The sequence below is a fragment of the Gossypium hirsutum genome, chromosome D11, assembly GCF_007990345.1.
Source record: "Gossypium hirsutum isolate 1008001.06 chromosome D11, Gossypium_hirsutum_v2.1, whole genome shotgun sequence".
In the NCBI taxonomy this organism is placed as follows: domain Eukaryota; kingdom Viridiplantae; phylum Streptophyta; class Magnoliopsida; order Malvales; family Malvaceae; genus Gossypium; species Gossypium hirsutum.
The window spans coordinates 66005602-66019379 of NC_053447.1; the positions used below are offsets into that span (position 1 = coordinate 66005602).

The 13778-nt window shown below is 32.3% G+C and overlaps 2 long non-coding RNA genes across 2 annotated transcripts; both read left to right on the plus strand.

Moving 5' to 3' along the window:
* Positions 1-8169: 8169 nt before the first annotated feature.
* Positions 8170-9148, plus strand: LOC107963839 (uncharacterized). Its single transcript, XR_001702057.2, has 2 exons — positions 8170-8461; positions 8784-9148. It is a non-coding gene; the product is annotated as an uncharacterized lncRNA (long non-coding RNA).
* Positions 9149-11898: 2750 nt separating this feature from the next.
* Positions 11899-12791, plus strand: LOC121223445 (uncharacterized). The gene is made up of 2 exons (XR_005920788.1): positions 11899-12265; positions 12350-12791. It is a non-coding gene; the product is annotated as an uncharacterized lncRNA (long non-coding RNA).
* The last annotated feature ends 987 nt before the right edge of the window (positions 12792-13778 follow it).

Genomic DNA, 13778 nt, shown 5'->3' on the forward strand with positions numbered 1-13778 from the left:
ATCTTTCTAATACAACCTTCATCTCTCCCATTTACAGACTCGAAATTGGATTTAAATGTACCCAAAATTTACAAAAACTATTTTCCTCTCCTTTTTTTCCTACTGCTATCCCTTCCCCCACAAAATAATAATCCAAAAAACCATCCACCCTAAATGTATTCTGTTATTTTTACATCTATTGCCGTTTGGATTAGTTTTTCGCAGGTATGAGGGTCGTGGAAGGAATGCGTCGTGGGTGGAAACGGTTGCTGCAACGTGGGTCGTGCGGCACCGGGGCTGGATGCTGAAGCTTCTAGGTTTTTTTATTTTTAGTTTTAGGCTAATTTGGGGTTTGAGAAAAATTTGATAATGGGCCTTAGTTATTTGGGTTAATTTTTGGACTGGTGTAATGAATATTTGGGTTGGTCTTGTTCTGAGTGGGCCGGGCAAAAATGGGCTATTACAGTTGCCCCTCTTTGCTCGTTGTCATGTAATGGGAACAGAGCAAAGACTAAAAAGCCCAATTTTGCCCGGTCATACTAGACCTTGGTGCTCCTCTTCTTTTTTAAATAGCCTCATTCCTTTCTACTGCATCTTCAGAGGTATAGGAACTAGTGCTTCAATCCACTCCACTGCAACAACAATGAAATAGGATTTGGGTTTTCAATTCATTTAACTGCAATGTTGGGGAAACAAGATTCGCCGTCATGACTTCAATCTATTCCACTACACTACCAGAGAAGTAAGAATTACTGGCTTCAATGTACTCCACTGTAACCTGAGGGAGGTAAAATCTGCCATCTTCGATCTACTCCACTAATGCCTAGGGAGATAGGATCTGTAATCTTCAATCTATTCCACTGCTGCCCAGGGAGATAGAATTACTGGCTTCAATGTACTCCACTGTAACCTCAGGGAGGTAAAATTTGCCATCTTCGATCTACTCCACTAATGCCTAGGGAGATAAGATCTGAAATCTTCAATCTATTCCAATGCTGCTCAGGGAAGTAGAATTACTGGCTTCAATGTACTCCACTGTAACCACGGGGAGGTAAAATCTGCCATCTTCGATCTGCTCTACTAATGCCTAGGGAGATAAGATCTGAAATTTTCAATCTATTCCACTGCTGCCCAGGGAGATAGAATTACTGGCTTCAATGTACTCCATTGTAACCTCAGGGAGGTAAAATCTTCCATCTTCGATCTACTCCACTAATGCCTAGAGAGATAAGATCTGAAATCTTCAATCTATTCCACTGCTGCCCAGGGAAGTAGAATTCCTGGCTTCAATGTACTCCACTGTAACCACGGGGAGGTAAAATCTGCCATCTTCGATCTGCTCCACTAATGCATAGGGAGATAAGATCTGAAATCTTCAATCTATTCCACTGTTGCACAGGGAAGTAGAATTACTGGCTTCAATGTACTCCACTGTAACCTCAGGGAGGTAAAATCTGCCATCTTCGATCTGCTCCACTAATGCCTAAGGAGATAAGATCTGAAATCTTCAATCTATTCCACTGCTGCCCAGGGAAGTAGAATTACTGGCTTCAATGTACTCCACTGTAACCACAGGGAGGTAAAATCTGCCATCTTTGATCTGCCCCACTACTGCTTAGGGAGACAAGATCTGAAATCTTCAATCTACTTCTCTGTTAATATAGGAAGGCAAGATCCGCCATTTTCGACCTACTCCACTACTGCCCAGGGAGACAAGGCTGGTATCTTCGATCTGCTTTATTGTCAGTACAAGAAGGCAAGATCTGCTATATTCAGTCTGCTCTGCTGCAAACTTAGGAAGGCAAGGCTGAAGTTTCACCGGTTTGTCCTCTGAGGAACATGACCTGTATAATTCAACTTATGAACCTAATTATGCCTAGTGATTAGGATATCATGATCAGAATGAATTAAATGCTCCTAACTAGACATGTATGAATGGTGTTTGCATGAATGCAAAATTTTACTCTCCGAGAATGATCCCGCTTAGGTAGTTATTACTCGAAGTTTATTAAAGTCGTATCACTGACGTGCTACAACGTCTTTTGTTTGGATCACATCTCCAAAGAAACACTTGATCAAATTGCCCCTCACTGTAAACCTCAAAGTTTCATCCATTGGGACGTAAAATTTGTACCATCTTTCTTCCGCTGTAACCCAAGGGTAGAAAAATTTGGTCTTTTCTCAATCCTCATCTATCGCAATTCAAGGATGCAAAATGTGAAGCACTTTGGTCTTTCATACCAATCTCAGGGTGTCATACCAAATGCCTATGCACAAATGAATGATTCTTCTCTCCAAAGAAACCCCTTTTTTACTTGGTGATTATTACTTGCTTGTTCATCTAAGCCTTGCCACCAACCTATCATCCTGTCATTTTGTTCAATGTTTTTGACAACAAAATAAAAAAGAAAGTCCTAATTTAGACTTTTCCTTCTCAGATTTCCAACCTTTAAACCTGGTGCGTTCTAAACAACAATCATGTTTCAGGCTCCTATATTGTTTAGAAACTTCTAGATTAATATGAAAAACTTCCCTTGTGAAAGTTTTATTAGTCCATTAATCATTATTCCAATGCAACATGCTTGCAAAAAGCTCATAACAATGGATAAGAATAAAGTTAGTTTTGAGCATAGCTCGAAATGAATAAATTATCAAAAATAGTAAAGAAAGATAACAAAGAAATTGATTGGGAATGCGTATCTTGGAAAAGAATGAAGTATTCCAAGAATAAAAAATTCAAAATAAATAGTATGGAGACGAGGTGCCCCAGATGTCGCAGCTTGAACTTCTCTATACAAACTTCTTGAAGACCATTTTGAGTTTGACATGTGTTTAGGAGATCTACATTACTCTGTCGATGCCTTAAGATGTCGCGTACCCTTTCCTGCTGACTAAGGCATATCAAGATCACAGCATGTCCCATTCTAATCAACATTTAAGCTGCTCTGATTACCTCATGCCCATTTTGATCAATATTTGAGTCGCCCTTTTCGGGTTTTCAACTCAAATTCCCTTTGGTCTAAGGCGCCCTTTGCTGGTTTTCACCTTAGCCTCTCCACTTTTATTTTTTCCATTTTTCATTTTCATTTGTTTTTTCACATCATTTTTCTTCTCTCTTTTTTTTGCGACTCAAAGTGCCCTTTGCAGGTTTTTACCTTGGTTCTCTCCTTCTTTAAGTGAAGTATTTATTGACTGATTCTGAGTTTACAGGATTAGACAAGTTTTTACTATCCATCTCACTCAAGATCAGTGCTCCTCCGGAAAATGTCTTCTTTACAACATAAGGACATTCCCAATCTGGCACTCATTTTTCTCTAAATCTTTTTGTAGAGGAATGATCTTTTTCAATACCAGGTCTCCTTCGTGGAATTCTCTAGGACGAACCTTTTTGTTATAAGCTCGCATTATCCGTTTTTGGTACATCTGACCGTGACGAATAACCTTTTTCCTTCAATTAAGTTCAACTAATCATATCGAGATTAAATCTTCATCCTACTTCAGCTCAGCTAATACCCGAAGAAAAAGAATTTTAACTTCAATGGAAAAAAAATCGTAATAAGCTAAAGAGAAAGGCATTGCCCCAGTGGAAGTTTTTTGTTTCTTTTTGTTTTTGTGTTGTTTTTTTTTTGAATTGAATCTGCACTCATAAGATTAGGCAAGTCCAGGTCATCCTTTTCGATCAGAATCAATATTATTCCAGATAAGGTCTTCCTCGTAAGATCTTCCACTTCAATTAAGATGAAATCCAACAAGAATACAGAAAAATGACAACTTGACTCCAACGGGATAAGCCAGAGAAGAAGGTATTGCCCCGGTAAAGAATTCTAACTACATCGTTCATGATGTGAATCTTGAACACACTGCAAATTTTTGACGTTGTGCTGTTGCTCAAATTACAATATCAGTACTTAACTCGGGCACGTCCTGGTATGACCATGCAATAACATCTTTGAACCCTTAAGGTAACTCAACAAGGTCTTACTTTGTTTCTCCGGTTATGCATGTTCCCTCAAGGTTACAATCTCCATTGTCTCCTTATGAGGTAAATTTGTTCACTTCTTGCTCTACCATCCTCAACAAGTCTGGAGATAGACTATGATCTATGTCATCTTCAAAGTCATGAGATCCCTCTAAACACATGTCTTGCTCAAAAGGAGATTCTAAATCTGTAGCAGTGTCATTCATGTCATTGATATCTGGGGGCCCATAATAAATATCAAAGAATATACAAAAGAATGTATAAATTAATGAAGAAATATCTATACAATATGATTATGAATGAATGAATGAATGATGTGGAAGAAAATCCAAAAGAATGAAAGAATAACTATTCAGACAGACTGAAAGAATATTGGTTCAAAAATGATCGCAAGGAAGCATTTCATTAAAATAACGACAACCAGACATGGGCCTGTTTCATAAAGGAATTCTTATTGCCTCTAGGCTAAAAGCAACAAGTGTGTTTTGAACATTACTCTAAACAAGTCCTAAATACTACAGAGATTTCTTCTACAATCCGATTATTTAGGACACTCCCAAGTTTATAAGGATGGATATCTAAAAAGGACCCTTTTCAATTGTGTCTTCATATATGGCATTGATGTGAACACCTCTCAACACTTCCTCATACATCACATTCACCCCATTATCAATCATTATTGGGTAGCGGATTTTCTGCATTGGATGAATCATCAAATTTGACAACGCCCATGTTGATGAGCCTTTCAACCAATTTCTTGAAAGCGGTGCAATTTTCTATCGAATGCCCCGTAATTCCTGCATGGTATTCACACTGAGCATTTGTATTATACCATTTAGGAAATGGGGGCAACATTGGTTTCAAATAGAAGGGAGACACCACATGTGCATTAAATAGGCTTTGATACAGCTCACTATAAGACATCGGTATAGGCGTGAACTGAAGTCCTTCTGTATTTGTCTTCGTGTAAGATTCTCGCTTTAAAGGGCTCTGACGGTTAGTGATTTCTGTCTTTGGTCGGCCCACAGTGATTGGTTTTGAGTGACCCTTTTTATATCTACCTACATTATCTTCATTATTCTCCTTTTTCCTTGGGGCCTTTAAAATATTGATTTGAGAGTTCCACTCTCGCCCCTTCCGTTTGTAACGATCTTCAAACTATTTTAGGAACTCCACCCTCGTCTGTTCTATTTCTGCTTGATCATCAATGACAATAGGATTAGTTGAATCGCCTATCGAGTTGGAACCTGAGCCAATCTGGAAATTCACTGGTGTCGAGGTGCTGGTCTGATATTGGGGTCGGATGTTAACAATTACCCTTTGTGGATATGCATTTGGTTGTGCTTGGGTATTTGTTGGGGTAAAGCCTGAAGGATATGTAGAGTCCTCATTATTATCCCCAAAGTGGGCCACTGGGGTCTTTCCTCTTACTAACCCTTTAGCCAATAACTGGGTTAATTGGCACATTATATTTCTTTGGAATTCTAACAACTGATCTCTCATATCTTGCTAAAATTTGGTCAATTGCTCCTGTATCTGCACTTGCATTTGCTCTAATTTCTCCAAACTTTGGTCCATTTCTCTAGTCTTTGCTTGGATGCCGTGAGGATGTTGGTTTTCCAAATTAACTGAAATAATTTTACTCAATTAGGCTATTTCAATAGATTTTAATGCATATGATGCAATGTAATGCAAATGCATGAGATGAATGCAAAAAGAGACGTTAATTCTGATTCAATTCCATTTAGAAAACTTTTCTAGAAGATAAGTTTCTTTACATAAAGCAGATACATATATACGGCTTTGCCCTCATACTCCAAGCGAGGACATCTTCTCCTTCTTCATCTGGATGCTAAGATAAATCTTGCGAATTCTTCAAAAAGGGGTATCTCCTCTACCTCTTTTTTACTTGATCCTGGTTATAATCCAACGTCTGCCCATCCCCGTAATGCTCCTCAATTTCTTTAAGGTAGTTGGAATGTCAGAAACCCTTGAATAATCAGTTTGACCTTGAGGCACGAAGCAAAGTTATGTATTCATCCATCACCCTTCTCTTATCACATTTTCTTGGACCATATTCGGACAACCATATTGTCATCCACTTTATCAAGAAACCCATTTTCTTATGACAAGCTCTCTATTTAGTAACTGAACGTGAATCAACATCTCTTTTCTAAGATGCAAATGCAATGAAATCATAATAAAAACAGCATAAAAAACCAAGTCAGTACAAAGTAAAAGCAAACAAGAAAATAAATAAAGTACCTACTCGGGTGACCTCTAGGGGTTTGGCATAGTTCTACCTAGGGCAAGTTCCTAAGGTTTACTATATGTGGTTTGGTTTCTAAGGAAAGGGTACCCGAACCAGCAGATTCCTCGATCCTCACCCATTATAGGCTCATATGGACCGAGTTCGGTTCAGGGGAATACATTTCCCTATGGCTACACGGAGATGAAAATCTCACGAAGACATAAGTACAGATGTATCCCGAAAGTGATCCACTATCCTGCACAGAGGTGAAAACCTCACGAAGGAGTAGCTTCTCACTCTCACCTAAAAGGGTGAAATCGTCCATGCAATGCAAAATGCAAATAAACTAATAGCCTTAAGCTAATCAAGTAAATATATAACAATGAAAAACCAATGAATGCAAAAGGGAAATCATGGTTTAAAAAATCTTTAATTTTCAACACAAAGATACCAAATAATCAATTTATGGCTCGACTCTCGAATGTCCCCAGTGGAGTCGCCAAGCTGTCGAAACCATTTTTTTGAAAACAAAAATAAGTTATCGACTTTAAAAACAAAAATTGGAGTCACCACCGATCCTTTATTAAGGTGTGATCGGCTCACCATAAAAACAATTCTGGTCTGCAAAATTTGAGAAAACAGGTTCGGGAGTCAGTTACGCACGAGGAAGGGTTAGCACCCTCGTAACGCCCAAAAATCGGTACCAAATTTGATTATTTTATGTCTTGATGTCGAAAATTTGAAAAGAGTTTAAAAAATTTTAACCCATGAATGTATTAAAATGATAAAACATTCTCATTTCAAAGAAATAAAACACCACACCCAGTAAGTTAGGGCACAATATTTTAAATCTTCAAAATATCGAATATTGCTTTTTGTTTTAGAAATTCTTATTTCGAGATGACGAAATGTCACGACCAGTAAGTTAGGAACCGACATTTTAAATTCCCGAGAATAAGCTTTTATTTGAAAATTGCAAATTTATTGTGAAATAAATACTTAGCTTGCTAAATTCATCGAGAAATGATCACGATCCAGTAAGTTAGGACACGATCTTTCTCGAGAATCATGATTGCCAAATATTTAAAAAAAATTTTTAAAAAAAATGATGATGTAAGTATTTTGACCAAAATCAAAATATATTTTTCTTTAAAAGTATGATAAGATGTTGATGTATGTACATACAAAGATCACGAAAATGAATCAATAATGCAATGTACATGCATTTTAAAAAATAATAAACATAATAATGTATAAACATAATATATTGGTAATTATCAAAAATATGGACATATGTATATATAAAAAATTAAAATTAAAAATATATTTATAAAGGTATAGAATAATATATATCTATGTATACGTATATATAAAAATATTTGGATCATAAAATATAGAAAACATATATATATTATAAAAGTATATACGCATACATATGTATATAAGGCTAAGAAAAAATAAAATAATAATAAAATCTATGATATGTACATATTATAAAATTGTATAAACATATGAATTATAAAACATGAAAATATAAATAATTATAAAATATGAATGTATATAATATATATATATATAAACTATATACAAAAAAAAATTTGTAATAATAATAATAATAATAATAATAATAATAAAACGTACTACATATATATTTAAAACATTTAATATATATATTATATATATGCGCACACATACATACATACAATAATAATATAATAATAATAGTAATATATAATATAATAACAAAGATAACAGCAACTTAATAACAATAATAGTATTAACAAACTAATATTTAATCTAATTTGTAAAAGCAAATACAATGGACTAAATTAGAATCAAAACAAAATTAACAACACAAAATCAAATTAAAATAGAGAATGAATTTGCAAAATTCCGGCAACATGAAGGGTCAAAAGGGAAATTAATCCCTCCTCTCCCAAAGTGTTGCGTAGCACTGGATTAAAATCAAACAAATTTAATGTTTTAGGGAAAAATTTGAAAATAGCAAAAACAGTGGTTTTGAAATGATGAAAAAATGAGAGGATTAAAAGCATAAATAACCCATAAATAAAACCCCATTTCAATTGCAGCCAATAAAACCCATTTGAAGCCTTAATCAAAACCCCATTCCAACTTCAGCAACAGCAGCCGCAAGAACTGCTTCTTTCTCTTCTGCTTCTCACTGAAATCTTCCCCTTTCAACTCCGATTCGGACGCAACGCAGCAAGGGCATCAATGGCGCGGCACCACTGGTAAGAACCTTCTCCTCTCCTCCTTATTTCTGTTTTGCACACCCCAAAAAAACGAAACAATAACAGAGAAAGCAAAAAAAAAATCACCTTCAAAATCTGCTTTTGTCTTTCCTTTTGTATTTTTAATATCTTTCTAATACAACCTTCATCTCTCCCATTTACAGACTTGAAATTGGATTTAAATGTACCCAAAATTTACAAAAACTATTTTCCTCTCCTTTTTTTCCTACTGCTATCCCTTCCCCCACAAAATAATAATCCAAAAAAACCATCCACCCTAAATCTATTCTGTTATTTTTACATCTATTGCCGTTTGGATCAGTTTTTCGCAGGTATGAGGGTCGTGGAAGGAATGCGTCGTGGGTGGAAACGGTTGCTGCAACGTGGGTCGTGCGGCACCGGGGCTGGATGCTGAAGCTTCTAGGTTTTTTTATTTTTAGTTTTAGGCTAATTTGGGGTTTGAGAAAAATTGGATAATGGGCCTTAGTTATTTAGGTTAATTTTTGGACTGGTGTAATGAATATTTGGGTTGGTCTTGTTCTGAGTGGGCCGGGTAAAAATGGACTATTACAAAGTTCATATACCTTTCTTCTTCAACGGAGTCTTGATGATTTTATTTCACAATTTCAATAGATAGAGATATTAAATCCTTCATCATCATTAAATAAAATAAATTTCTTATAAAAACTTTTCATCTTGCCATCAAAGATTTTAGAAATCATGGAGAATATATTTGATTGTCGATAAAAGGAACTATCACTTTGAGCAAGATCGTGTTCATAACGTGTTATAAAATAAAGAGACATGGATGGAATAAAGAACAAAGAAAATATGAAAGTAATAGAGGATATACTTTATTGATCAAAAGGGATGATTGCAATACTTCATCATAGTCTCTATTTATAGACATAAGAAGTATAAAAGAGGTAAAGATCTAATTCCAATAACTATTAGAATTTAAATTACACCAAAATTTTATATTGATCATGATGGACATCCACTTAATAAGATATTCATAATAATGATTAATTTTAAATTTTATGTAAAAAATAGTATTTTACACTTAAAATAATGAAAATATATATTTAAAAAACTACTTTCTATTTTTACTTGATATTTTTAGAAATAGTTATAAAATGTACTTTGAAAATTTACCAAATATTATTCAAACGTTCATTTTATTTAAATAAATCTAAAAATAAAAATCTAATATAAAAAAAATTAAAACCAAACCAATCCAAATTAAATTAAAACAAAACTGATTTTATTTAAACTGATCGCATTCTTTGACACAAATCCTACTCCTCAACGCTGTGTATTCGGTGCAGCAATTAAGTGGTGAAAACGGTGGGGAAACTCATTGGTTTTGCGCTCCATACGTCAATGGAAAGACGTCTAGTTATTTGTTGTCTTGTAAAATTATATTTTTAGGGTAGAAAAACATTTATTTAATCTACCAAAGTCTCAAAAATTATTATCAAGGTTAAAATAATTTATGTTTATTTTATTTTATTCTCAAGTTTAAAATCTATGTTATTAAATAAAAATTATATACCTTTTTTAAGTTTAGTATGTGATAAAAGTTTTTATTTCACGTATAAACCGCATACATCTTACAGAAATATTATTTCACATGACATTTATAATTACTCATAATTTTTTATTCAAATTGAATCTATTAGGGATGAGTTTAAAATTAGTGTAATAGTAAATAAATGTTTGATGTAATGGTAAAGCATATTATATTTTTTAAAAATATTTCATATTTAAAATTTGAAAATTGCATTATTAGGAAATAAATAATGAATGCTAAAAATAATTAATCTTAACAAATCGTAAAACGTTGTGTAGAATACTTTAATTATAAAAGGAAAACAATCAGAATAGTGATGAAAAGAAAAATGTGGCCAAGTCAAGGTCTTTGCATTGGCCATAAATGAAAACATTTACTTGTGAAGTTAGGGATGTTAGACTTTTGTAAGTCAAGGTCTTTGCAATTTGCAAACGTTTTGATTGGCTCAACCTAAACACGTGGGAGTGGAAGCAATAGTTATAAGCTCTTCATTTGTTTGTTCTTCAAAAAGAAAATCAAACTACATTCTCACCATGTTAAAATTAAATATAAACTTACTTAGGGTGCGTAGTAATTTTAAATTTGTGAAGATTTTTAAAATGTTAGTATCAAGGGGTGAATCTGAAATTTTTGGAGGAGCTATGATTAAGTTATATATTTTTATGAGAGTTTAAATGTAAATTTTCTAATGTTTTAGCATATATCTTTATAGTTTTAAGACTAAATCAAAATTTTATCAATTTTAAGGGTTAAACTATAATTTTATTCAGGGGTGAAGCTAGAATTTTTTTAGGGGGTAAAATTAAATTGTAATTTTTACGATAGTAAAAATGCAATTTCACCATTTGAATATCCTATATTTTTATAATTTTTAAAGGATTAAATCAAATTTTTATCATTTTTAGGGTGGCCAAAGTGTAATTTTACCTTTATTAATTTAAAATTTTTAAAATTCTAAAGGACCTAAATGAAAAATATTTCATATTAGGGGGACCAGGACCCTTGCCAACCCCCCTAAATGTGCCCCTGATTTTATTATATATTAATTTAAACTTTAATAAATTTTGAGGGGCCTAAAGCGAAACTTTCCCATTTTAGGCCCAAGCCTTTGCCTGCCCTTGAATTTTAAACTTATGAATTGAAAATATTAGCATTTGTAATTATTTTGTTCATATAAATATTTTTTTTAGAAAGATTTAGAATATTGGAATTTAAAATTTCTTTTAAATTTTAAATTCTTATTTTTATCTAACCAAGTAAATATATTTTTGAAACTTTTGAAAACCTTAGTAGAAACTAAATTCTTCCTCTAAACCCCTTATCCAAATATACTCCAACTTATACTCTTAGGGTTTATAATTTTACATTCAATAAATAATAAAAGATAATTATTTGAGGTATTTGTGGTGAAATTTTTTAACTATACGAATAGATTGAGAAATTAACCCATATATTTAAATTATATTTTAAAAATTTAAATAAACAAACAAAATATGTGATAAATTTTTAATACCACTTGTAAAGATAATCTGACACTTCTATTACATTTTTACATTTCAACAAATAAATAACTTGAGTTAACAACAAACTTTAATTCAAAATCAGTTTAAACATGCTTTTAATGAAATTTGTTTATATTCTAATTTCAACCTTTGTTATGAATTAACTTTTTTTTTCTTATAATATATCAAATATTAAAAAAATAAATCAAGGAAAATATGAATAAGTAATTATTTCTCAATTTAAATTTGGACCTATTCATAAACATTTAGTTTTTTTCTTTTTTTAATAAACATTTTCGGCTTCAACGTATATGTATGGGACCTCCCATGCAAGATATTTTAACTTGCTAATATATGAAGTACTTTCATTTGCAAAGTCATACAAAACATCCAGTCACACTACAATAATTGAACATTTGTCATATCTCAAACTAAAGTGTTCACTCTACCTCTCTTTTTCCATTTTTCTCCATAGGCGGCCAAATAATTTTCTTCCTCTTGCTTTTTGATTCATTTTCAAAGAAACTTCCCAAAATTTCATAGTCTATCTTTATGAAAACCCAATTTTTCAACCATTTTTTGTTCATTCAAATCAAGCAAAAAGGAGCTCTGGAATCCCTCTCCAAAAATCTTCCAACATGTTCATTCATCGACTCCTTTTTGCTTCAATATTCATAGTTTATTGCCTCACAACGCTTACAAATGGAGCTACACTTCCAGATTATGAAGGTGATTCATAATATTACTCTAGAAAGAAGCTTAATTTGCTTAAATATTTCTTATAGTAAATTTCACTTTCTGTTTTTTCTATAGTGAAAGCTTTGCACCTCATTAGTTCGATATTGGGAGCGGACTGGAACTCTATTATTGATCCATGCAGTAGAGACAATAGTTGGTTGGACCAGCCCACAAGTTACTATGTTAATAATGTTACTTGTGATTGCTCCTTCAACGATAATACTATCTGTCATGTCACCCACATGTAAGCATATATATCTTATAATGAAAACTTATTCACCATTGAATTGTGACTAAACTATTAGATCTATGTTTGATTTTATTAAGCATGTTTAAAATTTATTAGAAATGAAAGAGGGTTGAGATTTTAGAAATATGAGATACTTAAACTGACTCTATTATGTATGGGTGTAATTATCATGCGCTAATGCTTGAGAGCATGATCAAGTTACCATCCAATATAAACCTTATACTTTATCGCTTTTTAGTATCTTATATATACTGAATTTTTGGTCCATAACTTATTTCTAATGTTACCTCTTAATTGAATAGTTATTTAGACTAGTTACATCAAAATTTGATTGGGTTATTAATTTATAAAATAGTATCAAGATTTGCAACCGATTCAATTAGTTTTTTATTTTTATTTTTTAATGATTTATTTAATTAGATTGTATGGACTAGTTAGACCGACGAATCAATGGTTTAATTAGGTTGATTAGTGGCTCAGTTCTAAAAATTTTGAATGCCACATCTATTGTATATGATTCTATACGTTGAACGTTGTAATTAATTTTTTTAATTGATTAATCAAATTGTTGAACATAACTAAATTATATTAATTTATTTAAGAAAATTTTTCTAATCATAATTAGAGCTTTCATATTATATTAAAAATTGACATTTAATTTGTATTTATGGAAGTGTGTATATTTCATCCCATTGAAGAGATAACTTGTTAGAAGAGCACTTAATTAATTTAATAGCGAAAACAAAGAATATTTCTATTTTCCAACTTCGTGTAAAATCTAATATCAACATCCCAACATTTTGTAATATTTGAGTCCTTTGGTTCCACTAATAAAGTATTAGATTTTGTGATATTTATTATGTGAGTAAAAATTATTGAAAAACAAAGATATATTTATCTTTAAAATTATAAACCTTAGTTTTTCTTTTGAGCATTGGTTTAGGCTTTTTTGTTGATGCCTTGAGGGTCAATGTTCAAATCTTGATATGGTGTTTTTTAGTATTTTTTAATAATTATTTTATGGGTAAACTATATAAACAGACACTCAATTATTAGCGTGTTTTTATTTTGATCACTCAGGTTTAAAATTTTCTATTTTAGTAACTAACATTATTGAAATTTAATATTTTGGTCACTCTTCTGTTAAATCACTAACAAGATGTTGGGGTGATCTTTTTTCTTGGAAAAATAACAAATTTAACCTTCCAATATTTATAGATTCTATTAATTTTGTACCAATCCTGAAAATTTTAA